Below are 27,494 nucleotides of genomic sequence, written 5' to 3' on the forward strand. Positions count from 1 at the left end.
CGCCGTGATCGTATAGTGGTTAGTACTCTGCCTTGTGGCCGCAGCAACCCTGGTTCGAATCCGGGTCACGGCAAGATTTTCTGGGTGCCATTGAAATTGAGCTCCATGTCACCACCTCTCCTCACCCCTTCCTTCAGACTTGTCTTTTTGTGCACGGCGCGTGCCCTTGATGTGCTCTGGATGTTCGAGTGAATTGAAACTGGGACCTTCTTTGAAAGCACAAGCTCTCAGGTTCGAACCCTTAGAGAAAAGACTGAAAACGAATCGCTCCTATTTATTTCGGAAGAATCTTGCTTCAGAGAGAATATGGTGCGTGTATATGGTTGGAGATATTGCCTTTATGTTCAAACCCTGTTCCTCAACGGCATCTGCTGAAGAAAGGGAGTGGACACACTCGTCGATGGCCCCAGAGTACAAGCATTAAAAAAAAGAGTTGGCAGGAAAACTGATAGTGCGCTATAGACATTGGAGATGCACCAGTTCTTGACACAAGAGAACAAGAATGAAAACAAAGAGTGGCAGGAGGGGATGAATCAAGTCCAGTGAAGCAGGCTTTGATCACAGCTGCAAAAATATGGAGCGCTTCACGTATTTGCATGTCATTCTTTCGCTCTGTGCCCAGCAATGTTCTCTGGATGCCGGCCAATCAGCAGCTCGGATTGTCGAGCGTTTGTCGAGCGTTTTTTTGGTTTTGGGCCAATCAGCAGCTCGTACCCCTACTTCACGTGTCGGCTGTTCCTCTGGACGCCCCTGCGTCTGTGGGGCGTCCGGCCGACATGCTGTAATAGGGCCCTCACCAAGTGTGGGCTCTACAGGACCATCCGGAGGGTCCTGGACATCGACGGCTGGTACTTGATGGCCACCGAGTACCTGGAGTGCCGTCGGTGTAAGAGGAAGGTAGCTGCCTGGTCGCAGGAGGTCGTGGGTCAGCTGGGAGAGGGGCATCGCGCCCTCTTCCCGGCAATCCTCACCTACAAGTAAGTAGCTGTCTGAACACTGTCACAGTGTGTCTGTGTGTGGCGCCCTCTTGCCGGCAATCCTCACCTACAAGTAAGTACCTGTCTGAACACTGTCACAGTCCATGCGGCGGTCCATACACTACCTCAGCGTCATGGAGCCCTTCACGTCGCGAGGTGTCGTGCGCATGTGCACCTGTTGTGGCAAAAATTCATCTTAAACAAACATCACTGCGTAAGAGACACTCAGAGTCAAATTATATAAAATAGAAGTATTTATTCTTGCAAGAATAGGAGCAGTCTAATACACAGTTGTTACCCTGTGCAGAAGAGTGACACACCCCCAGACAGACTGAACTAGCTTTTATCTTAGTTTCAAGGCCTTCTTCCCCCCAGAGCCTTCCTCCCAGTAGTTTTCCATAGACGTCACTAGTTGGCCCACTAAGCTCCCCTGCACCAAATGGCCTTCTGACGTCTAGGTCAGAGGTCCTTGTTCGTCTGTTCTCTGGAGTGTCTCCCCCTTCTGCCTCCCCAGGTACATAAACAGAATCTTCTCTCACTACAAGTGAGAGACACACATGTGACATTATTTGAATCATCTATATTTTACTAAAGATCAATGAATATCATTAAAATTGCCACCACAGCACCCCACCACCAAAACCGCCACCCGTGCCCCAGTACGCATGGCTGTTAATGGTGTACTGCCACGACATCCTTTCCCGCCTGGAGGACGTGAAGGCCCGGGTCACCTCCGTCTTTGGAACGGTTTTGAAGATGGATTCGACCAAGAAGGTAAATGTGGTGCTATGTATGTATAAATATATATGTATATAAATGTGGTGCGGAGTATCACGCTCTAGCTATGTGCGTGCAGCCTTACTGAGATGCTTTATTCTTTCAAACAGGTGACCCGGAAGCTCGCCGGTGCTGCTGCCCAGACCGCAGCGTGGGCAACGAACGTCGGCAACGAGCAAGGACAGGTGCTCATGTACGTGCTCACGGACGCCGAGGGTGCCGGCCTGTTGCCCATGGCTGCGGGGTTAATGCGGCAGTATCGGGACGCTGGGGTGGAGCCGCCTCAGCTCCTCTACGTCGACCGGGACTGTTGTTCGTCCCACGGGGGATCCAAGACAGCTGACATGTTCGGGAAGTGGGACAAGCTGGTGGTCCGGCTGGACATCTGGCACCTGATGCGGCGGTTCGCGTCAGGTGCGTTGTGGCAAAAACAATAATTAAACAAACAGCATCACAGTAAGAGACATCATGGTTCCATAACTTGATATAACATGCATTTTTCCATAAGAGGTGTCACCACCGAGAGCCACCAGCTGTATAAACCCTTCCTGCAGCAGCTGTCTTCGTGCATCTTCTTGTGGGACCCAGGGGACGCAGCCCGGTTGCTCAAGGCGAAGAAGAGGATGCTTGAGGCGCAGGGGATGACCTTCTCGTCCGACGCCGGAGTGTGGAGGCACGTCAGCCGCAAGAATATTGCTCTCCATTGCCGTCGCTGCACGCGTGGAGCGGCGGAGACGGAGCGGCTGATCGGTGACCTCCTGGAAACCTTCGGCGGTGCCAACGGACGAGACACCATGGGGATTTCCCTGCTGGACCAAGACCGCATCCAGAAGATCTGGACGGAGCAGCGGCGCCACCTCCATTGCATCCAGGACCCGCCGGGCGTGGAGCTGTACACTGAGACCAGCAGGATGACCAAGGGGGGGATCAGCCTGCCGGTGTACCGTTGTGCACGAGGCTCCACGTCCCTGGAGTCGTTCCACCTGCATCTCAACCGCTTCATTCCAGGTATGTTTCACATGCTTCACTGTCATGTCAATCTTTCACTGTCATCGACTCGCTGTCATTCACTTTGTGTGCACTGAATAAACTGCTAAACAGATCTGTGTTCCTCCTCAGGAGAAAGTGCCAATGCCTGGCACTTCCAGGCATTTCTCCTGGAGGGGTTGACGCGGTGGAACGCCGACAGGGCGGCGTCCGTGGCACAGGAGGGACGGCCGCTGATCCGCTCCTACAATGGCCCCCTGCAGCACTCCCTTGACCAGCTCAGCCAAAGGGTGCTTGGCACGAATGTGGTCAAGGATTACACCAAGCCCAGGGAGTACACGGGTAAGAACACTCAAGCCACCGCGCTTACACCTGTCCACACTGAATGATATTTGTACCAGACTGACTGATGCGATTTGTGTTGTTGTACTTCAGGGGAACTCATCGGCATCAAGTACCTGTACTCCCAGACGGGCAGAGTGCTGCAGGACGTCAGCTTGGACCTTGACATTCCGGACGCGGGGGGGGGGACGTTCCCCAACTTGTCGAGGATGACGAGCTCGCCGACGGCCCGCAGGAGGTGGAGGACCTCACCCTGCCTGGCGAGTTCCCAGCTCCTCAGACGGACCCGCGGTCAGGGCGACCGGCTGACGCACCCGTGCCCGAGCCATCCAGTCCGACCGGTGCCCACGAGCCCGCACCCCACTCCCCCGGCCGGTCCTCGCCAGAGCCTCAGCAGGCTGCTGAGGTAAGCACGCCACCTCTTTGTGGTCTGCGACTGCAGTGCATCTCGCATCACCAAAAACTGCGCTCGCTCTGTTCCATCCAACTGACTTATTGTTTTCCATCTCTTCTTGTGTGTCTGCAGGACTACAGAGGACCGGATGACCAGCCGGGGTACCTGGCCGTGGTCCAGTTGGCCACGGCCTTGGTGGGGTTGCGTCACGACCCGGCCTTGTCCGAGGGGAGGGTAGACGAGCTTAACAGGCTCTACGAGGCCCTGTCACCGTACGACAGGGCCCGAGTAGTTTACCCTCCCCGCTACAGGGACAGGCCAGCTCAGGGGCGCTTCATGGCAGCCAAGCCAAGCCCCACCAGTATACCTGGTGTGGAAAGCTTGAGACGGTAAAGCTACGCTTCCATCATACATTTCCCTGGTGTACAAACAAGCTGCTTTATGTAATGTTGCCCATTATCATGCTCATATCTGTCATTGTTTTTGTCCATTGTCCACAGCTGCCTGGTCAGAGAGACCTCTGGACCTGCCAGCAGTCCCAGCGCAAGCCGGCTGGTAGAGGCAGTATGCACCCAGCTCTGCCGCTTGATCCCCTCGGGCAGCCGTGCGCGCGGTGCCCGGAGGTCGCGGTGGGACAGCATACTGCTTCGGTACCAGCACATCCGGGACCTTGTGCTGGGCCACCAGAGGCTGATGGCTCGGGCGCCCATACAGCTCTTTGAGCTGAACGCCAGGACCCTCTCGCTATTGTATGTTTGATGCTTTTGATGTTATGGTAATGACATGCTTGAATGGCATGCTCTCAAAATTGAACATGTAACTAAAAAACTACGTTGAAATCCGTTTTCAGGTTCACCAGGATGCAGAGGGAGAAGGAGAGGACTGTGCTAGCTTCAGGCGTTGCAGCAGAGGGACGACCACCAGCGGCAGCGGCAGCGGGTTCGGCGCCGTGCCCAGCAACAGCGGTGGATCGTTCTCCGGCAGCAGCAACAGGCCAGGCGAGGACGGCAGCACCAAGGGCGGCGGGACCTCTGGCAGCAGCACCGGCTGTGGCAGCACCGGTGCCTGTTCTGCCAGCGCCAGTGCGCCCACTGGCGCCTTTACCGCATGCCCCCTCAGCTGTTGTCCTGGCCATACCACCGGCTGCTGCAGCTGCAACAGGACCTTTTCCGGCAACACAGCCTCTCTTTCTGGACCTCTCACTGCCCCAGCAGAGTGTGAGGGTGCTCCCCATCCCAACGCTCCCTCTGACAACGCCAGCCCCACACGTCCTCTCGCTGCCGCTGGCCGCCGCACATCACGCCGGCCCTCGGCTGCCTGCACCACCTCCTGCTCCCCCTCCTCAGCCTCGCTCTGCGTACAAAACTGAATGGCTGAGGAGGAAGAGGGCTGAGCAGAGGGCAGCGGCAGGAGCAGTCGTCGCTGCCCGGGCCGGCGTGCCACAAGAACAAAAGTGCAGGAGATGCGGCCAGCCAAAGCGGAGGGAGACCGGACACACCCGCTACAGCAATGTACATTTTTGCTCTGCCGCCGCGGCGGGTAAGAGTGTGGAGGACTGACTGAGGGAGATGAAGGACCAGGGTCGAGCTCCGGACTGATTTCGCATTCTCGCTGGGGCAGGTGTATATAGTTGTTTCAGTGTTTGTTTGTTTTTTAAAGACATTGACTTTACCCTCCACAAGTACCGGGACCTTGCCGCGGTGTGGAGGCTTCCTACAAACACCGGTCCACACCTGCCACAACTTTTCTACAGCAAAAAAAACATTGTGTATCCCATTCACACCTGTACAACATTGCCATGCCTTTGTACTATTCTGATTCTTTGCACTGACAAGTTATACGGGCCTATACTGTGTGTGTATGCTGCCTATCATATGGCTTAAGAAAAAGAAAAGAAAACATTGTCTGTCCCATTTACACCTGTATAACACATTCACACCTGTATAACACATTGTCATGCATTTGTGCTGTTGTGATTTTATGCGTTGACAAGTTACATAAGCCTTTTGGACATGTGGGTATGTTCAATAATGTGGTCACTGTCTTTGGAGTTACGTCCAGTTGCCACTGGCTCTGTTGCCGCCGCGTTGGTACTTCACACTGTATGCTGCTGCTTTATGTATCCATGCATGTGTGTAATGAGCCCTTATACTATGCGTCTGTCTGCTGTGATTTATGTGGTTTAAAATAAGAGGAATGAAGCCTTGTGCCACTGTTCTGCATCACTACCACTGTTCTGCATCTCGCCCCAGAATGTTTATGCCATGTGTCTGCTCTGATGCTCTATTTTTATTATTATTATTACTATCATCATCATCATCATCATCAAAATCATCATCATCATGTTTTATTGTATTGTAGTTTGAAATAAATAATCTATTTCACACTGTAGTCTACTGCTGCTGTGTTTGGTGTTTTCTGCATCTATACATCATCATCATCATCATCATCAACAACAACAACAACATCAACAACAACAGATATTTAATTGATATTTTTTTTACTGAAGAAAAAGGTGAAACGAATAATACACGGCATGTAACTTTTATTTATACATCGAAATAAAATTATTGACATAATATAAATGTAATATAATGTTTAACATAACAAATTGTAATATATATGCAGAAAAAGGTGAAACAATATAAATACAATATATCTATGCAGAAAAGGGTGAAACAATATAAAAAGGGGAAACAATATGAATACAATATATTATTTAACATACATTTTAATAAGGTGACACAATATAAATACAATATAATGTTTAACACAACAGATTTGAATAAAAGGTGAAACAAATAATACACAGCATGTTACTTTTATGTATACACATAAAATAGGCATAATATGAATATAATAGTGTGTAATATAATGTTTAATATTTGTGCTTCGGTCGGGATTCGATCCTGCGTTTTGATGGTGTCTCGTTTGTACCGCGTTTGTGCGACTGGGCATGCGCGAAGGCACTAATGCGCATGCGCGACAACAGAGAAGAACGATGGCTGAGCTTTTCCCAGGGGCTATGTTAATCTGCTCTGTATCGATCCAATTTTAGTATATATGCTGCCTTAGCAAGCACAAGTTTGGTGCCCAGCTCAAGGCATATCTACACCTCGGGTTCCAGCGAGCTATCACCAAGGTGATAGGGCCCAGCGAGCCATCTCGCCTCTGCATACCTTTGCTTGACACAATGATTGATGCAAAAGCTCAATCAGTTTAGGAATAGGACACCTTAGAGCTTTAGGGTTCATAAATGGCCAATTCCACCATGATGTATGAGAGCATCTACTGAAAGAATGGGTTGGGCAGACTTATGGATGGTACCAAAATACAAGCTCTGAATGGGCTGTGTCCTCCAGGTTTTCGAGAAAAACCCGAGTTGGCAGAAAAACGGAAAGTGCTTAGCGGATGGTGACAGAATCAACACAAAGTGAGCATTTAATGTTGTGTTTAGACCATTGTCTTTATATCTGGCATTTATAACCACCTATCTTGTGGAACTGCGTTATTTGGACCAGTAACATTAAAATGATCACTTATTTTAAGGTGGATAAAAACATGTGTACAAAATGTTTTGAGCAAATGTATCACATAGTCACACATAGACGTCAAGATTTTGCATATGATTCACAACAACGGTGACAACCAAAACAAAAAAGCTTGGGAATCAAGGATGTTTTGTACTTTGAAAGCTACCCATCATGCATTGCAGCATGAAGCTTTTTTTTATTGTCACCATTGTTGTGAATCATACGCAAAATCTTGATCTCTGTGTTTGACTGTATGATGCATTTTCTCATAACATTGTGTAAACATGCTTTTCTTTTATCCACCTTCAAATAAGTGATCAAACTAATGGTACTGGACCAAATAATGCAGTTCCACAAGATTGGTGGTTATAAATGCCTGATATAAAGACAAAAGTCTAAACACAACATTAAATGCTCACTTTGTGATGATTTTATCATCATCAACGAGGAGCTGATGACAGTCGATCTTACTTTTTCTTGGCTTTCTCTGCCACAACAATGGTGTTATACAAACACACAGTTACAACAGCCACGGTAAAGTTAAAGTAAGAAGAACTGGGACCAAGAGCCCAACTAAAGCAAACACTCATCACCACAATGGTTACTTAAAATAAAACATGATGTTGAAAATATGTCCACAATGGCCACATTTGAACTAGTTTTTAAACTGGTACGAAGGTTCGATGGACGTCTATATCGGACGTGCAGAACACGTCAAAAAAAGACGTCATAAAAACGTTCATTCTGGCTCCTCAGTGGACGTCTTTTCAACGTCCGACTTTTGTGACAAAGACGTTGAAAAGACGTCTTTTGGACATCATGTTGTTTAGTGGGTACTCCGTTGCCAACCAACACTAGCAGAGCTAGCTTCTCTCTACCCCATGCCTTGTCAACAAAATTATTCTAGTCGTGATTTCTAGTGTTTAATCCTAGGTACGAGAGACAGATGTGTTGAAAACGTCAATGAGTACATGAAGCGTCGGACATCAAATGTTTTATTTAGCTACAAGTCCAACGCATACTAGAATCCTTGATGTTCAGCTCAGGGGAAAAGATGTAACGTTAGTTCACTGCACAGGATGGGAATGGAATCCTATTCCTCCTTCCCAAATGCCCCCTCGCCCAAAGAGTGAACTGCCGGTACGCTGTTAACCTTAACAGTCTGAGAAGAGGATATAAGTTAGCCTAGCCTAGCCCAGTTGCCAATTCGTAAAATACACTGTTACATACCAGCTACTTATGGGGGGCTCCAGCGTCTCAGCTCGGACATCCCTTAGAGATAGCATAGCCTCCTCCAACATGTCTCTCTCACCGCACAGCATCCGAAATGAACGGTGCATGGTGATGCATTTTCGCCGATCAATAAATGTTCCAGGTTGACCTCTCTGCAACAGTTCGACTCCGGTGCAGTGTCCATGCTCCGGCAGCGCCCGCGCCCACACACTTCCCCCAAACGATCCTGTACTGTATGTGGAGCCTGAAACTGGTTCAGATTTTTAGTTACTCTTGCTTTCATATTATAGTTTGAATTCATTTTCTACAATATTTATTTCATAATTTAATTAAAAATTAAAAGGTTTTTAATTAAAAATTAATAACAACCTGATAAAAAAAATTGGACCAGGCACAGGGTCAGAGTGTTTGCAAAAACAGGTATTTCATTTTACTTTAAAGGATCATTCAAACAAAATGTTAGTGCAACTCTGTTAAGGAATGCTAAATTATACTCACTGTATTTTTACTTCAGGTGACTATGAAACTGCAAAGAAGTGGTCCAAAAGAGCAGCTGTGCAGTCTTCTGTGGAGAGCTCTGATGACGTTCCCAAGAGAAAAAAACGACCAGTGTGTCTCAGCAGCTCTGATGGAGGTATGAACCTGAGCATGTGAAATAAGTTTACAAGTAAACAATTAAAGTAATTCTAAAATCATTTTTATTCATTTTTTTAAAAGATACTTCTTCAGTACCTCACCCCAAAAAGAAGAGCCGGGTGAACTGTACATCAACTGGTAGGCCTTTCTTAGTTTTAATTATTTTACTTTACCACTTGTGCACAATTTCATATTAAAAAGTGTTTGGGGGTTTTCAGAATACCAAAATTTCATTAGTTGATTGATACCAATACCAGTACATTTCATCGTTTTTCGTTTGTTCCTATTTTTTAGTAATTACCTTCTAATTTACAGTGGAACCTCAGCTGCCATTTCCCCGAGCATTTAAACCCAACAAACAAACCACACTAACACCAGCAAGACCTGAAGATTATACCATTCTTGATGCATCATTAAGACCAGTGCCTCCTAGAGACATCCAGAAGAATGGTAAATGCAAAACATAATTTGAAACTTAGTTTTTACCTTTATTTGAATGAATCAATCTTGATTCTCCCAGATCAACTCCTGAGTTACTCACTCAGAGAATCATCAGCATTGAGAGTGAGATGAAGGCGATGAGGAGCTCAACAGCAGCCCTGTATGAACTGTGCTCGTGCCCTGGGTGATGGGACTAGTCAGCGAGTGGAGGAGATGAGCCTTGATGTGTGTGCCACTATGGAGGAACTCCTCTCTCTCTCGAAAGAAAAAATGAAGAGGAGACATTTCGGAATAGTGTGGTATGTTAATAGTGAACTATCCGTGAAATGCCAAAAAAGTGTTAGAATTAAGTTAAATAACAAAAGTTATTACCATTTTGAAAATGTATTCCATCTTGTAGACACACCATTTAAGTCTTGTTGGAGGTCCAAACCCTGGGGAAAACACCCGTAGGGTGATGCGGGCACTGGCCTCCTACAGTGTCTGGAAGGAGTTTAGTCTGAAGGGGAAGAAAGGGAAGAGCAAGTCCTATATGTTAGTGACACAAAAAACATGTATTACCAGTACTTTTTTAACCATTGCTGCATAGTTAAGGAATTTAATATTACAGAGGCAGTGATGATGTCCAATCCTAGAATCCAGCAAGCAACAGTGGAGGACATTGTGGCAGACACACTTAAGCTCCAGCAAGCTGTCAGAATGTAAGCTCCTTTGGTGCAGTTTTCTATAAAATAGTTATTATATTCTAATTACATAATTAAAAAAAAAAGGGAGATTACATGTTTGTCAGGAACCAATCAGACACCACATCCTTCACAACACAACGATCACTCTCACCAGAATTCTAATCACCTGCACCTGTTCACAATCAATAGCCTCTGAATAAAAACACTCACCACAGCTTCATTCACCGTCAAGCCTCCAACAGGAACAGACCATTTCCCGCTGTCTACCAAAGTCTATCTCCTCGTCATCGCCGACCAAGTAACGTATACTCACCTGTGTATTACTGACCTCTGCATTCCTGTTCCACTGTCTTCAGACATCCTACCCGAGTCCTGGTTTCCTGCATTTCCTGTCTGGATCCCTGTTCCCTAGAATCCTGTATTTTCCTGAGTCCCTGTGTTCACGCCGAGTTGTCTCATCCACGACGACACCTGAAAGAGAAAAGACACAAGTATGAATGATCTGTGACCGCTTGACATCCAATTAACCTGAAGAGGACCTGCTCACCTGTTATCTGCCCCGCACGTAGAGACCCTCACCGCATCTGCACCTGAACTCTGAGAATACTCACCTATGCACTTGTGTCACGTTCAATAAAGCTGTGTTTGGATTCACTTACCTCTGTCTCCTTGCCTGTATCCTGACAGAAGGCTTGACCAACTACCGCTATGGATCCAACACAACTGCCAATCGATGCGGCGAGTTCGTGTCCTCAGCCCACCGCCACTTCCGCGAACCCCACTTCCACGCTAGTATGCATTGCTAGCCCCGCTTCCCGACCAGCGCCCTTCTCTGGCCGGGCGGAGGATTGCAATGGCTTCATATTGCAGTGTTCGCTCATCTTTGACCAGCAACCTCATCAATTCCCCACAGATCGTTCGCGAATCTCTTTCATCATCAAGCAGTTATCTGGAACAGCATTGAGATGGGCTGAATCGCTGTGGGCACAGGAGACTGAGGTTATCAGGTCACTACAAAATTTCATAAATCATTTCAAGGAAGTTTTCGGCCAACCAGTCAGTGATTCCACCATCAGTGATAAGTTAATTCAACTCCGTCAAGGAAAAAGACCCGTTTCAGAGTACTCCATTGAATTCCGGACTCTGGCTTCAGTGAGCGGTTGGAACGAAAAGGCTCTCTTGGCTGTTTATCGCGGCGGACTAAATCCTGCACTTCGTCTCCAAATGGCGATCTATGATGATAATCTGGGACTAGAGAAATTCATACAGCAAACTCTCCGTGTTCATCAACGATCTCAGAGCTGCTATCGAGATGCTCGACTTTCTCATGTCACATCCCCTCATGTCCTCGCAAACCATGAGTCTGAAAAACCCCCTGAGGAAATGCAAGTCGATGCTCATCGACTCACCCAAGCTGAACGCTCTCGTCGCAGAGAAATGAAGTTATGTCTGTACTGTGGTGGTAAAGGTCATTTTCGATTTTCATGTCTCTTTCGGCCACCTCAGATGACGGTAAGCTCCGTTCTGGATCACCACGATGTATCGACCCCGCTCACTATCTCTGTAACCTTGAAAATCCTAAATTCCCATGTATCTGCAACAGCCATCGTCGATTCCGGATCAGCGGGGAACTTCATATCAGGACGGCTCAGCGAGAAACTTAACCTCAGGAAGGTCGACATTCCCAAGCCATATTCCATCCATGGAGTGACCGGCGAACCCATTAACAAGGGGTATGTGACATCTCAAATAACACCCATCCAGTTGTCTATTGAAAAGCTTCACCATGAAATGTTCGAACCTTTCATTCTACAAAATAGCCAAACAGACATCATCCTCGGCCGTCCATGGCTAATCCGTCACCAACCTACCATTAATTGGCAGTCCGGCAAGATAATCAGTTGGGGATGTCATTGCTCGCTTAAGAAAAGCACACACTCTGCTCCCCCAGCCACGGAACCTAAGAAAGTGCTCACTGTGAGTTCCACCTCCATCGAGAGTCCCACGGAGAATCTGTCCACAAATATTCCCTCTTGTTATTCCTCGTTCTCTGACATATTTAACCCTGTTACTGCCTCCAACTTGCCACCCCATAGACCATGGGATTGCGCCATTGATCTGGTCCCCGATGCATCGATTCCTAAGGGAAAAATCTACTCACTCTCCATTCCTGAGCAAGAATCTATGCGGAAATACATCGAGGAAGCGTTACAACAGGGTTACATTCGTCCCTCTACATCCCCTGCGGCCGCTAGTTTCTTTTTTGTTGCCAAAAAGGATGGAGGGTTAAGACCTTGTATCGATTACAGAGCCCTGAACCAAATCACTGTCAAATTCAGTTACCCACTACCTCTCATCCCAGCAGCCCTCGAACAGCTCAGAGAAGCCAAGATCTTCACCAAATTGGATCTGAGGAGTGCATACAATCTGGTCAGAATCAGAGAAGGGGATGAGTGGAAAACTGCTTTCATCACGCCTTCAGGGCACTATGAATACCTGGTCATGCCGTATGGGTTGGTAAACGCTCCCTCCGTTTTCCAGAGTTTCATGGACGAGGTACTCCGAGACTACCTGGGGCAATTTGTGTTGGTGTATATTGATGATATTCTGATTTATTCCAAGAACCCTGTTGAACACCAACATCATGTGGCCCTGGTACTCCAGAGACTCAGAGAGTTTACCTTGTTTCTAAAGGCAGAGAAGTGTACGTTTCACCAGACTAACGTCGAATTCCTGGGATACCAACTCAGTGAAAGAGGTGTAGAAATGGATAAGCGAAAGACCGAAGCCATCATGTCCTGGCCCACTCCACAGTCGGTGAAAGAGCTCCAGAGGTTCCTCGGTTTTGCAAATTTTTACCGACGGTTCATACACCGATACAATTTCTTGACAGCTCCTCTGACCTCCCTGTTAAAGGGAAAACCGAAGGTGTTACTTTGGACCCCAGAAGCAGAGCGTGGTTTTAACTCCCTCAATGCCGCTTTCACCACTGCACCCTTGCTCCACCATCCAGATCCAGAGAAGGTATTTGTGGTGGAGGTAGATGCCTCCACTACCGGGGTGGGAGGAATTCTGTACCAGTACTCGGGTTCACCCTCCAAGACCATACCTTGCGCGTTCTTTTCCAAGAAATTATCTACGGCAGAGATCAACTACGACATTGGAAACCGGGAGCTTTTGGCTGTGAATCTTGCCTTGGAGGAATGGAGGCATTGGTTAGAGGGGGCGAAACATCCATTCCTAGTACTAACGGATCATAAGAATCTTCAGTACTTGAGAGATGCGAAAAGACTGAATCCACATCAGGCCCGATGGGCATTGTTTTTCACCCGGTTCCATTTCAAGATTTCATATCGCCCAGGCTCCAAAAATACTAGAGCGGATGCCCTCTCATGCATCCATGCCCCAGAGATCCCGAGGGAGGAACCTGAGGCCATCCTGCCTGAGAAGTTGTTTGTCAACCCCATCCAGTGGGAGATCAACGAGCAATTATTGGAGCTGTCCCGACAACAACCTCGAGTTCCAGGATGTCCCCCCGAGAAGATTTACGTCCCAGAGGACTTCCGAAACTCTCTCATTGCTTCAGCTCACTCCTCCGTAGGCACAGGTCATCCTGGCATAAGCAAAACGTCCACAACTTTCCAACTCAAGTACTGGTGGCCCAATATGCAGCAAGACATCACCACGTTTATACAGGGTTGTATCCCATGTGCCATGTCCAAAGTCCCCAGGAATCTCCCTGTGGGTAAATTAGTACCGCTCCCAGTCCCACATAGGCCCTGGTCCCACATTGGGGTAGATTTCGTTACGGATCTACCAGCATCCGATGGAAACACCTGTATCCTTGTCGCCATCGATCGGTTCTCCAAAGCATGCAGACTAATCCCTCTGAAGGGACTCCCTACGGCCTTTGTCACTGCTGAACTTCTGATGGAGCATGTGTTTCGGAACTACGGCATCCCAGAGGACATCGTGTCTGACAGGGGACCCCAATTTATCTCCCGAGTTTGGCGAGCTTTTTTCACTCTCATGAACGTGACCGTAAGCCTGTCATCAGGGTACCATCCACAAACAAATGGCCGAACCGAACGGAAAATCCAAGATGTAGGACGTTTCCTGCGTACCTTCTGCCACTCCAACCAAAACATCTGGAGTCGTTATCTCATCTGGGCAGAGTACGCACAAAATTCCCTCAGACAGTCATCCACGCAACTAACTCCTTTCCAGTGTGTGTTGGGTTACCAACCTCCATTGTTTCCATGGTCCGGCGAACCCTCAGAAGTACCAGCAGTAAACAAGTGGTTTCAAGAAAGCGAAGGAGTGTGGAATCAAGCCCATCATCACCTTCAGCAAGCAGTGAATCGCCAACGGCATTTTGCAGATGCTCACCGCCGTCAGACTCCTGAATATCAACCCGGACAGTAAGTAAGTCTCCACTAAAGACATCCGTCTACGTCAACCTTGCCGCAAACTCAACCCCAGATACATCGGAGCTTTCCCCATCGTAAGACAAGTAAACCCAGTCACCTACCAACTCCGCCTACCTCCAGAACATCGAATCCATCCCACGTTTCACGTCTCCCTCCTGAAACCTCACCACCCACCTGTACCCAACTCAGCCACGGAACCAATCCCTGAGGATAACCCCCCGATACCGCCTATTGAACCAGAACCCATCTATTTGATAAAGGAAATATTGGACTCCCGACGTCGAGGTGTTCGGATTGAATATCTGATAGATTGGGAGGGGTATGGACCTGAAGAAAGATGTTGGGTACCCCGGAACGACGTCCTTGATCCCAATCTGCTCCGAGAATTTCACGCTCAATAACCTGACAAACCTGCACCACGGCCCAGAGGTAGACCACCACAACGTCGGGGTCCAAGATCCGCTGGCGCGGACTCTGGAGGGGGGGGGGGGGTAATGTCAGGAACCAATCAGACACCACACCCTTCACAACACAACGATCACTCTCACCAGAATTCTAATCACCTGCACCTGTTCACAATCAATAGCCTCTGAATAAAAACACTCACCACAGCTTCATTCACCGTCAAGCCTCCAACAGGAACAGACCATTTCCCGCTGTCTACCAAAGTCTATCTCCTCGTCATCGCCGACCAAGTAACGTATACTCACCTGTGTATTACTGACCTCTGCATTCCTGTTCCACTGTCTTCAGACATCCTACCCGAGTCCTGGTTTCCTGCATTTCCTGTCTGGATCCCTGTTCCCTAGAATCCTGTATTTTCCTGAGTCCCTGTGTTCACGCCGAGTTGTCTCATCCACGACGACACCTGAAAGAGAAAAGACAAGTATGAATGATCTGTGACCGCTTGACATCCAATTAACCTGAAGAGGACCTGCTCACCTGTTATCTGCCCCGCACGTAGAGACCCTCACCGCATCTGCACCTGAACTCTGAGAATACTCACCTATGCACTTGTGTCACGTTCAATAAAGCTGTGTTTGGATTCACTTACCTCTGTCTCCTTGCCTGTATCCTGACAATGTTCAGTTCACTTAGTACTTTTCTTTTACTAAAAGTAGAAACAATGTGAAGTTGACCGTTTAGTCACTGGTTTGATTTACTTAAAGTTGCACAAACAAAGAACATCTGACTGTACATGTGAGTGGAGCATTTCACAGTCTGTCGTTTAGGTCAGTTAGGCTTGGGGTAGGTTTGAATTTTAATTATTCCAATTCCGCTCATTCGAATCTAATTAACGGTAATTTAGGTAAAACAAAAGTTTGGATCTCGTGCTATAAGCTAACATGATTAGCGCATCTCACCTCGTCATAATTTACATATAGTTGACATCTGACAATCCTAACAACAAATAAAATATCAAAATGAAAAATATAATTCATGGTTACTCACATAGAGCGCAGCTGGAGTTTTTTCTTATATCGTTCAACAACTGCCGAACAACCGTCCTTCTTCATTTGGTGTAATGGCGGGTTGCGAACCAACATCAATAGGTGCATGTCGCCACCTACTGTCATGAAGTGTGAAGAGAACTGGTTCTCACGTAATCCCTATATCCGATTTTGTAATCCACTAATCCTAATAAACTCACTATTGCATTTATTTGTTTCCTGCATTTTAACCATTTAGTAAATACAATTACTGGATTTATAGTATATTTATAGTTATCTTACATGATTAATATAATGAAACCATCATATTTTAAATAAATTATATTGACCAGCTGAATCTAACATTTAATTTCAACAAACGTAAAAGTCAAATGAAAAAAATTATGTGCAATTAATTGTATAAAACTGAAATAGGCTACTTTTCATTTTGCAGCAGAAAGACCAGAGAAAATGTGTGCAGCAGCATGATGAAGATGATGAAACACTCCTACTTTTGGAAAACAAATAAGACTTTTTGATTTTTTTGTTGTTGAAATTTTCATATTTTCTTCCTTAAAGTAAGATCAAATTAATTAAAATTAATGTATATGCCAAATTTTCACTTCTCAATAACTTGTTAACATTTAATATATATATATGTTTAAAATTATATGTTAATTATTTATTATCTTGAGGTGGAGAATGTCATTAACTAACTGCTGATTATTAAATGATATAAATGTTTTCTAGTTGATTGATTCTCGAGGCACACATGTGTGTGACACATTGATGCATGCGGTGCATACACACAATAGTACAGGTAACACTGAATAAATGCTGATTAAATGTATGCAGTGTTTTTTTTTGTTGTTTTTACGTGGTATTTTGGTCGTTGTTACGACTAAAACGGTCCTTTGATGTTACCTCCTCAGAACATACCAGTTAGGCAATTGAGACGTAGGGCCTACTCATCACGTTCTTGCTGACGTACCACAATAACGTTGCCACGACGAATACAGGAATCACAAAGTTACGTGCTGGAACTTTATTTGGCACGTCGTTACGACGAATATGGGCCGGTCCTGTTACGTCTTCACAACGTAACTGTGTTAGCTGGGATATATGATAGCTAGCTAGTAAGTTAGTGTAGTTAGGTAATAAATGTTTTATATCCTTAAGTTTGTGATTAGTTTATTTATTTAATAAACCAACCAATCAATAAATCAATCTACATTCTGAATCTTGCAGGGCTTATAATTTCTGTGGGATGTTATCAATCCTACAGGACAGTATGTGGACAAACCTACAGGACTCAGCAACAGGCGCGTCTTAGACATGGGCATTCTGGGCTTCAGTCCCGGATGTTTTTTTTATAGCCCCGGATCTCAAAAAAATTAATTTATTGATAATTATTTATTTTTTTTAAATAAATTTGTATTTATTTAAAAAAACGAACGGGTCTTTTAATCTATCCTTCGGAATCATGTATTAAAGACGATTAAAATGTGTTCAAGCAGATCAAAGTTACTGTGGTTACAATAATATGCTTGCATTTAGAGTGCGCACCAGAGGAGAGAGAGAGAGAGAGAACCTGAAAGAGCCATTGGTTAAAGGGTAACTAAACACTAAAACAACTTTTTAAAGTTAATGATCTGTAAGAATGGAGCTTCATAAATGCTGTTCATTGATTCCAGTAAATTTTTTGACTTTTTGGTTTAAAGTGTTTTAATTCTACAATATATGGTGTAGAAACGTCTGCGTGCTGCCCTCTTCAGGTTGAACGGTGGCTACTGCAGTTGAATTTTTCTATTGGATGTTTGCGGTGGTTCGTGACGCAGCGGTTGTTGGTTGCGGGATGCGCATAAGCGCTGTGTGCCGCACTGTATTGGAGTATTTCATAATCATATAATACTTTTGCGCAATGAAAGATTATTAATAGCCTTTTTTGTTCTGTTCTGTCCTATCTATCATATGTTGCTGCCTCATTAAACAGCTGTGCAATACATTTAAATAATGTCTTAATTTTATAGTAGACTATACATAATAATTGATCTTTCTGATTTTTATCTTGTTTATCATGTATTTTACAACAATACAAAGAGCAATGTGTAACGTTTTACCAGATTTAGTGCTACACTTATTGTCTCTTTGTTCCCCACTAAATAATGTTTTTCACTAAATGTTCATATTTTATACAATTATTGTTTTTTCTAGACTAAATTTTACTGAGTTATCCACTAATCTAGTTTATAATATAATTTTTGTCAAAGGTAATGATCATATTTTTTTTGATTTGTTGTTTTTATTTATAATGAAGTTGTCTGTATTAAGTGGATGGTGTTTAACACAAAAGAGTGATTATCAGTTCAACACACAGAGTTATAGAAATTCTACTTGATTTAAAAAAAAAAAACTGCGCTGGTATCCGATCGGTATCGGTCGATACTCAAAATTTTTGGTATCGGATTGGATCGGTTCAGAAAAAATGGTATCGGGACATCCCTAATAATTTCTGGTAGGCTATATCTAAGTTACCCAGGAGCTCTGTTGACATAGGCTTAGCTTAGCTAGAGGGGTAATATCCTTCTCACCTTTTTCACCCCTGGCCCGTTTTCATGCCTGCTATAGTTCCTTTTCCAGACTTATACAAGCAGACTGTTGGAGTGATGTGTGTGTGTGTGTGTGTGTGCGTGTGTGTGTGTGTGTGTGTGTGTGTGTGTGTGTGTGTGTGTGTGTGTGTATAAATAGATATAGATAAATATAGATAGATAAATATCTATATACACAGTATATATATATATATATATATATATATATATAGTTTTATATTAATTTTTTTAAATATTTCATATTCATGTATTATTTATTTGTGTTTCTGTGAATAGCTGTTACAATTCTACAAATAAAGCATTCTATCTTTTTACATATCATTTAAAATGCTACAAAAAATGCACAGAATGCAGGAAATGAAGTATTTAATGCCCAACGTTCCCTAGGGGAGGTCCCCCACACCCTCCATTGATGATATTATTGCTTATTATTATGTGCCTCTGAGTAGCTTAGTTACCAAAAGCGGGGGTGGGTGGTGCGGACTGGGCTAAGCCCCCAATGTATCAAGACCCTAGCAACGCCCCTGCTCAGCAATATCCTGTTCTGTAGGATTTTCATTCTGTCTTGCAGGATTCCTGCATTAACCCCGCACAGTGAGTGCAGGGTTTGAAAGGGTTTTATTCTAACTATCCCATTATGACATCGGCACGAATGCTATTGAGTCTCGCGCGGTCGTACTTTTTGGTCGTACAAAGTACATTGTGAAGGTGTAACCCATGTTAAATTTGGTACTAAAAAAATTAATAAATGGATAATATAATTGCATATTCTAATAGCTAAACTTTTAATAAAAAAGTTGAAACGATCTATTCATATCCATTGTGAATTAAATAAAAATAAATAAAAATAATATGCATTATGGTCTAGCACCGAACATGTGATATATTACGTGTACACGAGTTGCGTATGAAGTCAGCGGATGACACACGGAAATGCGAGAGACGCGCTGAACACGAGATGAGAGACGCGGTGAACACGAGATGAGAGTGATGCAGAAAGGATTAATAAGGTTTATATTGTTAAAATTCATTTAATAAGGTTATAAGCAACTTTATAATACTTTGTGGTTGATGATGATAAATCATTTTAGAATGGTGATTGCTGATTTAAGTGCGGATTCTAGCCGATTGTGAAGCTCCTTTGAATCTGAAGCGGGTGTTTAAAAAAAAAACTGTGAAACTCGGGATTTGGTGAGTTTATTTGTTTTATTTTCTATAATGGATGTATTTTATGTTATTATGCATATTATGCACGCTGTGAAGTCTATTTGCATATTTTCTGAATGTTAATATGATTTTTGAAATGTTGAGTAATATATTTTTGCTTAGCTATGAATGAATATTAATTTGCACATTGTCAATATGCCTGTGAGATATCACATGTTCGTCATGAAAGTTAAAATGTATGTTTAAACACTGTTTAAAGAGCAGAAAAGTTATAAAGAAATAATATCGAATGTTAATGACACTGTTTTGGTAAAACAGGTCAGGTTTACTGCTTCATTGGAAAATTCTCTCATGGATTTGAGATGGCGAGCCACCAAAATTGAATGCTGATTTCTGAGCCTGGGGAAAAGACACTTTTACTGTATCACAAGGTTTTCGTTGCGCCAGAGACATCAACTTCTTCAATTAGGAGGACTTTTCTTTTTTTTTTCTGTTTGGACCACTTCTTCGAACTGGTAGGATTGAACTGATTGTGCATTTACTCACTGGATCTCTTAAAGGATTCTTTTTTCTGGACAATATTCAAGAGACAATTCAAAGAAAGAGTTAAAACAAGAGTGTTGTTTATTGAATGTGGGTCACATGTAAATATTGAATTTCCTTTTACCATTTCAGTGTGATAAGAAGTTTCCGTTGGTCAAATTATGGTTATACACCATTTTACTTTGTTTAAGAGATTATTTGGTTTGTCTAACACGGTATAGGAAATTATAACACTAAAGGCAAAATAGAATTAGAACCCTAAACTCTAAAATAATAAAACAAAAAAAATACGGAACAATCTAATAAAAGTCTTACTAAAGATATATGTAAACAGAGATCAAATAGATAACATTTATTAAATTGTTTTAAGAAAAAAAGAAAAGGAATTTAAATCTTAAAGGAATTAGATAAGAAAACCCAAAGACAACAGAGAATTCATAATTTGTGTATAATTTTATGGTTTTGTTATCATTGCTGTTTAAAACTCTGTTCCATTTTATGTATATGACTGTTCAATTTACAATTACAAATACTTTCCTTACTTGATGTCTGTGATTCAGTTACTGCCAATATTCTGTTCTCCACTGACCTAGAAACTGGTCCATTGCTCCAACCTACGTTGAGGGCCCTTGTTACATAAACCTTGGCGAGCCAGCCAGGAGAACAGTGGTAGTAAATATATCCTGAATGGGTTCCTAAAAAAAAAAAAAAAAGAAGAGAAATCCGATTATACAAATTTGAGATCACGTCAGTCCTTAGAAACATGGATATTGTTGAAACTGAGAATGTTAAAGTTGCAAACTCCGTGATAGTTCGTGGGTTGACTGACACAGAGTGTGACGAAGACTTGGTTGAGTTTCTAAATAAGCACGGACACGTTAGTAGACATCTGAGAGTAGATGACCCAAAGTCGCCTTTTCACAGAGACGTTATTGTAGAATATGAAAGCTGTTCTGCCCTTGTAACTCTTGAGCCAGTGTTACCTTACACTTTCAGAAGCTCTCATAATGTCTCTTATGTCATATCACTCTTGTCAAGTGCCTACTTGCCAGCAGCAACCAAGCAAGCTACCGCCTGTTACTTTGCTGAGCTGCAGAAATTAGCTACAATTAGTGGAAAGACTTTTGAGGAACTTCTGCAAGAACAGTTATCTCAAGCCACTACGTCATGTGCTGAAATCGCAACAGATGAGAACGAACTAAAGCTTTCCTTGGGGACTGGCACTCCCACACATGATCCTCTTACCTCATTCAAGGAAGGGAAAAGTGCAGAAGGGTGTCAAAGCCCGGAGACCGTACGTTCAGTGGTCTTTGAAAAGAAAATGGCAGCTTTCGATGTGGCTGATGTAAATCCACCTGAGATCCAGCGTGTGGTAGTCGAACATCTAATAAAGAATGAGGGAACTTCCCACATGCATGCACCTTTCAGACTTAGAGTGTTCTCTGGGAAAATTCCACGTCCAACCACTGAAGTTGATTATGATGCCTGGAGAGGGAGTGTTGGACTGATTCTCCAAGATCCTTCTTTTTCCGATTTGCACCGATCCAGGAAAATATTAGACAGTTTATTACCTCCAGCATCGGAAATTGTGAGGCATCTGGGGGCCACAGCTCTACCTAATGCGTACCTTGATATTCTGGATTCCGCTTTTGATGCAGTTGAGGACGGAGATGATCTTTTTGCTAGATTCTTGAACACATTGCAAAATACAGGTGAAAAGCCTTCCTTGTACCTACAGCGTTTACAAGCAGCTCTCTTAAAAGCAATAAAAAGAGGTGCCGTTTCCAATGCTGAGGCTGATAAACAGCTCTTGAAACAATTCTGTCGAGGCTGTTGGAATGACACGTTGATAACAAACCTCCAGCTCGAGGCTAAACGAGAGAGTCCACCTTCATTTTCTGAACTGCTTCTGCAGTTGCGCAGTGAAGAAAATCGACATTCCGCCAAAGAGAGCCGTATGCGTCAGCATCTGAATGTGCATCGACATAAAGTCAGCTCAAATGTTGTATCCACAAGCTCTTTTGACTTGGATAATGGTGCGGCATCAGAGGGGAGAGAGATTGCAGAACTAAGACGGCAAGTTACAAAACTTCAAAATCAGCTCAGTAAGCAGAAAGCAAAACAGACGGAGAGTGATGATGTGCTCCACTTGAAGAAACAGATTGCAGAACTTCAGAGTCAGTTCACAAAGCTTGGATCCCAAAAGCCTCAAAAGCAAAAAGACCGTGAGACCAAACAGGCTTACTTTAAGCCCACTGTTTCAGCTGTTGTCCCAAAGTCCCTAGATAGACCTGAGCCAGGTTATTGTTTCCGCTGTGGCGAAGATGGACATATTGTGTCTGGTTGCGAGAACGATCCAAACCCATCTTTAGTGAATGAGAAACGGAAGCAGCTGAGGGAACGGCAGAGTCTGTGGGACCGCCAACAGTGCCAAGGGGCCTCAGAGTCTTTAAACTGGAATTAGCCCCTGTAGCGAGACGTACAAGGGCTACCATATGCAAAACTAGTCTCAAAAGATCCACAGGAAGAAGGGGTAGTTCAGAGTTTTCCGACAGCAGAGGTCCGTTGGCCAGCCTCCCAAAGGGGCTGATAGGGGCCAAGTGTACAGCTCAAGTGTACATAGAAGGGAAACTATGTTCCTGCCTCCTGGACACAGGGTCGCAAGTGACGACAATCTCAAAATCCTATCATGAGCAAACTCTGCCTGAGCTAACTATAATCCCTTTGGAGAATCTGCTGGAAGTGGAGGCTGCGAATGGACAGGTAGTACCCTATTTGGGGTATGTAGAAATGAGGGTCGAGTTCCCTGAGGATTTTCTTGGGAGTACTGTAGAAGTGTCAACGCTTGCGCTGGTTATTCCTGATACAAGTGGTACTGCTCAGCCAAAAGTGCTCATAGGTACCAACACTTTAGACTTGGCATATGGGAAGCATCTTGAAGCCAATAACACTGTCTGCAAATTCATTCCATTTGGTTATAAGGCAGTAGTGAGAACAATTGAATATCGACGGAATCAGAGAGTAAACAGTAATGTAGGAGTTGTCAGACTCCCCACCGCTGATGCCACTATCGTACCTGCAGGGCAGAATCTTGTCATGGAGGGAGTTGTGAGTGTAAAAGGACAAGTGACGGATAGGTGGGTAGTCATGGAACCCCCCTCTCATTCCTCTGTTCCTGGAGGACTTTTAGTTGCAAGCTGTCTTCTTGACTTACTCAAGCATCCATCTCGTAAAGTCTCTGTAGTGCTTAAAAATGAGACTGAGCATGATATCACCATTCCTGGAAAGAGTGTAATTGCGGAAGTCCATGCCATACAGAGAGTAATTTCAAGTAAGAGCAATCCGAAGGGTGACGTGTCTTCCAATGGAGAAGAGAGATCTACTAAGGAACTCTGCTTTGATTTCGGCGACTCTCCACTAACCAAAGAATGGAAGGAGAGGATTTCCCAGAAGTTAAGGGACATGTCAGAAGTTTTTGCTATGCATGATTTCGATGTGGGGCGAACTGACAAGGTGAAGCACAGCATCAAGCTACATGACAATACTCCTTTTAAGCACAGGGCCCGACCCATACATCCTGATGACTTTGAAGCAGTTCGTCGACATCTGGAAGAGTTGCTTGAGGCTGGAATCATTCGGGAATCGGAATCATCCTTTTCGTCACCCATTGTGGTCGTCAAAAAGAAGAACGGCGATGTGAGGCTGTGTATCGACTACCGTAAATTGAACACACAGACCATAAAGGATGCTTATGCACTGCCGAATCTTGAAGAAGCCTTTTCGGCACTCCGTGGATCTAAGTGGTTTTCAGTGCTCGATCTTAAGTCTGGCTATTACCAGATTGAAGTTGAGGAAAAGGATAAGCCCAAAACCGCTTTTGTTTGTCCTCTTGGGTTCTGGGAGTTCAATCGAATGCCTCAGGGGATAACGAATGCTCCCAGTACATTTCAGCGCCTTATGGAAAAGTGTATGGGCGATATTAACCTCACTGAAGTTCTGGTATTCTTGGATGATTTAATCATATTTTCTGAGACACTAGAAGAACATGAAATCCGCCTTTTGCATGTCCTAAATCGCTTGAAAGAGTATGGATTGAAGCTTTCAGTAGAGAAGTGTAAATTTCTCCAGACATCTGTTAGGTATTTAGGACATATTGTGTCACAGAATGGCGTGGAAACCGATCCTCAAAAAATAGAAACTATTAAAACCTGGCCAAGTCCTAAAACTCTCAAAGAATTACGTTCCTTCTTGGGGTTTTCTGGCTATTATCGCCGTTTCATCCGAGATTACTCCAAGATCGCAAAGCCACTAAATGACTTGACTGTCGGATATCCACCGTTCCGCAAGAACTGTAAAGGCAAGAGCAAGATAACGTCCTACCTGAGTCCTAAAGTGCCTTTTGGAGGAAGATGGACAGAAAGTTGTCAACAGGCTTTTGACACGCTCATAGAGAAACTCACCACAGCACCCGTATTGGGATTTGCTGACCCCACACTGCCATACGAGTTGCACACCGATGCTAGCACAACCGGGCTAGGTGTCGCACTTTACCAGCAGCAAGGGGGAGAACTGCGAGCAATTGCTTTCGCCAGCCGTGGGCTTTCAAGGAGTGAGGCTCGTTACCCTGCTCATAAGCTCGAGTTCTTGGCCCTGAAATGGGGAGTCACGGAGAAGTTTTCTGATTACCTGTATGGAAGCAATTTCAAAGTGGTCACAGATAGCAATCCGTTAACTTATGTGTTGACATCTGCAAAACTGGACGCGACAAGTTACAGATGGCTTTCTGCCTTGTCCACATTCTCTTTCACTCTTCAATATCGTCCGGGAAAGAGTAACCTAGATGCAGATGGACTGTCAAGACGGCCTCATGGAATGCTTACCAACGACAGGATATCACAGAAGGAGCAGGAACGCATACGTCAATTCACTTTGCACCACTTACCTGAGGAGGGGAATTCAGTCTTGGTCTCCACTGATGTAGTCCAAGCTATCAACGATAAACATCTGGTACGCACAGCTGCGGACGGTGATTACATTCCTCTGATTGAGTCCCTTTCTGTGAGTTCAGAGGCGATTCCTGAGACTTATGAATGCTTTGAAGGATTTCCAGTGGTTCCTCAGATGACAGAGGAAGAACTGAAAGATAAACAAAGAGCTGATCCAGCAATACAGGAAGTCATCTTCCAACTGGAATCAGGGAAACCGTCTTTGCCTGTACTGAGGAAAGAATTACCAGAACTCCCATTTTATCTGCGAGAATGGAAAAAGTTAGAGCTGAAGGAGGGTATTCTTTATAGGAAAAGAGTGGTTGGTGAACATACAACTTACCAGCTTGTTCTCCCAAAGAATCTGAGGCCTATTGTCATGGAGCAACTGCATGACAATATGGGCCATATGGGTATGGAAAGAACCCTTGATCTTGCTCGAGCCCGTTTTTATTGGCCAAGGATGGCTACAGATGTGGAGGTGAAGATCAAGACATGCGACCGGTGCGTGTGCAGAAAGACTCCACCTGAGAGAGCAGCGCCATTAGTGAATATTCAAGTATCTAGGCCACTTGAGTTGGTATGTATGGATTTCCTATCTTTGGAACCAGATCGTAGCAATACAAAGGACATCTTGGTGATAACTGATTATTTCACGAAGTACGCTGTAGCGGTCCCCACATCAAATCAGAAGGCCAAGACAGTCGCAAAAAGCCTTTGGGAAAACTTCATTGTGCACTATGGCATACCTGAAAGGCTTCATAGTGATCAAGGGCCTGATTTTGAGAGCAAGACCATTAAAGAGTTGTGTGAGATTGCCGGTATTCGTAAAGTCCGAACCACACCGTATCATCCCAGGGGAAACCCGGTTGAACGGTTCAACCGAACGCTGTTGAGTATGCTGGGTACTCTGAGAAACAAAGACAAAACCCATTGGAGAGACTTTGTGAAGCCTGTTGTGCATGCATATAATTGCACTAAACATGAAACTACAGGGTTCACTCCATATGAGTTGATGTTTGGCCGGCAGCCTAGGTTGCCAATAGATCTCGCGTTTAGGGTACCTGTGAGTAACAGCCATAATGAGTTCCATTCCCAGTATGTGAAAACTTTGAAAACACACTTGCAGGAGAGTTATGAGCTTGCCAGAAAGAATGCAGCAAAGGTTGCAGCAAGGAACAAGACACGGTATGACAAAAGAGTGACAGAATCTTCACTTGATGAGGGTGATCGAATTCTTGTCAGAAATGTGCGTCTCAGAGGGAAGCACAAATTGGCTGATAAATGGGACTCTGAAGTATACATTGTGGTGAACCGTGCTGGTGAGCTTCCTGTTTACACCGTGAAACCAGAAGGAAAGGAAGGACCTTTGCGGACGCTCCACAGGGACTTGTTATTGCCTTGTGGTTTCTTGTCACCCTCTGTGGAGGAAGAGAAAATGGTACTTAAGTCACAAAGAGGGAGAACGGTTCCGAGAGAAGTAAATGAGGAAGAACCAGAGAGTTCAGAGCAATGTCTGGATCATGAGGGAGAGGACGATGATTATCTGGTGCAAGAAATTGAGCCAAATTCCAAAACCACTCCAGTGAGATTTGTTAAGGAGTTTGACGTTGTGAGAACATCAAGAAAAATTCCTTTCAGAAATGTTGAACCTGTTACCCAGATGCAACCTGATTCAAACCTTGCCAGTGCCAACATCATTGAAGGTACACATGAAGAATACTTACCTGAACCAGCATACTTACCTGAAACTCAGTCTTGTTCTGGACCAGCCTCAGTGCACAGTGATGTGATACCTGAAAGGGAAATGTTGGAAGAGAGAATATGTCTGTCTGAAACAGAGCAACAAAGTCCGAATGCTCCTGCAAATTACAGAATGGAGAATGAAACTAACACTAAAACAGAACAAAATCAAAAATCCATACTTCATATTCCAGTGGAAGGAGACAGACTGGGTCCAGTTGAATCTGCAACACCTGAAGAAGACACAGAGTCAGATGAATGTGAAGCTGAAAGTAGATTAAGGAAGTCCAAAAGAGTGAGACAAAGATCCAAAAGATTGACTTACCCTGAGTTGGGAAATCCCATGGTATCTATTATTCAATCTCTTCTGCAAGGGTTGAACACAGCTTTCATTGAAACGTTAACAGAGCAACCCAGATCGGTTAAACACCCTAAGAAATAGGCCTTAACACTGATTAGAAGGCATCATCATAACGCAAAGGGACTTGCGTGGATTTAAAGAAGGGAGGGTGTAACCCATGTTAAATTTGGTACTAAAAAAATTAATAAATGGATAATATAATTGCATATTCTAATAGCTA

At 44.4% G+C, this 27,494-nt stretch overlaps 1 protein-coding gene and 1 long non-coding RNA gene across 2 annotated transcripts in view; both read left to right on the top strand.

Moving 5' to 3' along the window:
• Positions 1-27,494, top strand: part of LOC143712784 (FGGY carbohydrate kinase domain-containing protein-like) — a 328,185-nt gene that overhangs the window by 257,535 nt on the left and 43,156 nt on the right. The window lies entirely within an intron of this gene.
• On the top strand, positions 19,428-20,046 carry LOC143712786 (uncharacterized). The gene is made up of 3 exons (XR_013195083.1): positions 19,428-19,485; positions 19,567-19,666; positions 19,961-20,046. It is a non-coding gene; the product is annotated as an uncharacterized LOC143712786 (long non-coding RNA).

This window comes from Siphateles boraxobius, unplaced genomic scaffold, assembly GCF_051911475.1.
Source record: "Siphateles boraxobius isolate OS27281-9 unplaced genomic scaffold, OSU_SipBor_1 51, whole genome shotgun sequence".
In the NCBI taxonomy this organism is placed as follows: domain Eukaryota; kingdom Metazoa; phylum Chordata; class Actinopteri; order Cypriniformes; family Leuciscidae; genus Siphateles; species Siphateles boraxobius.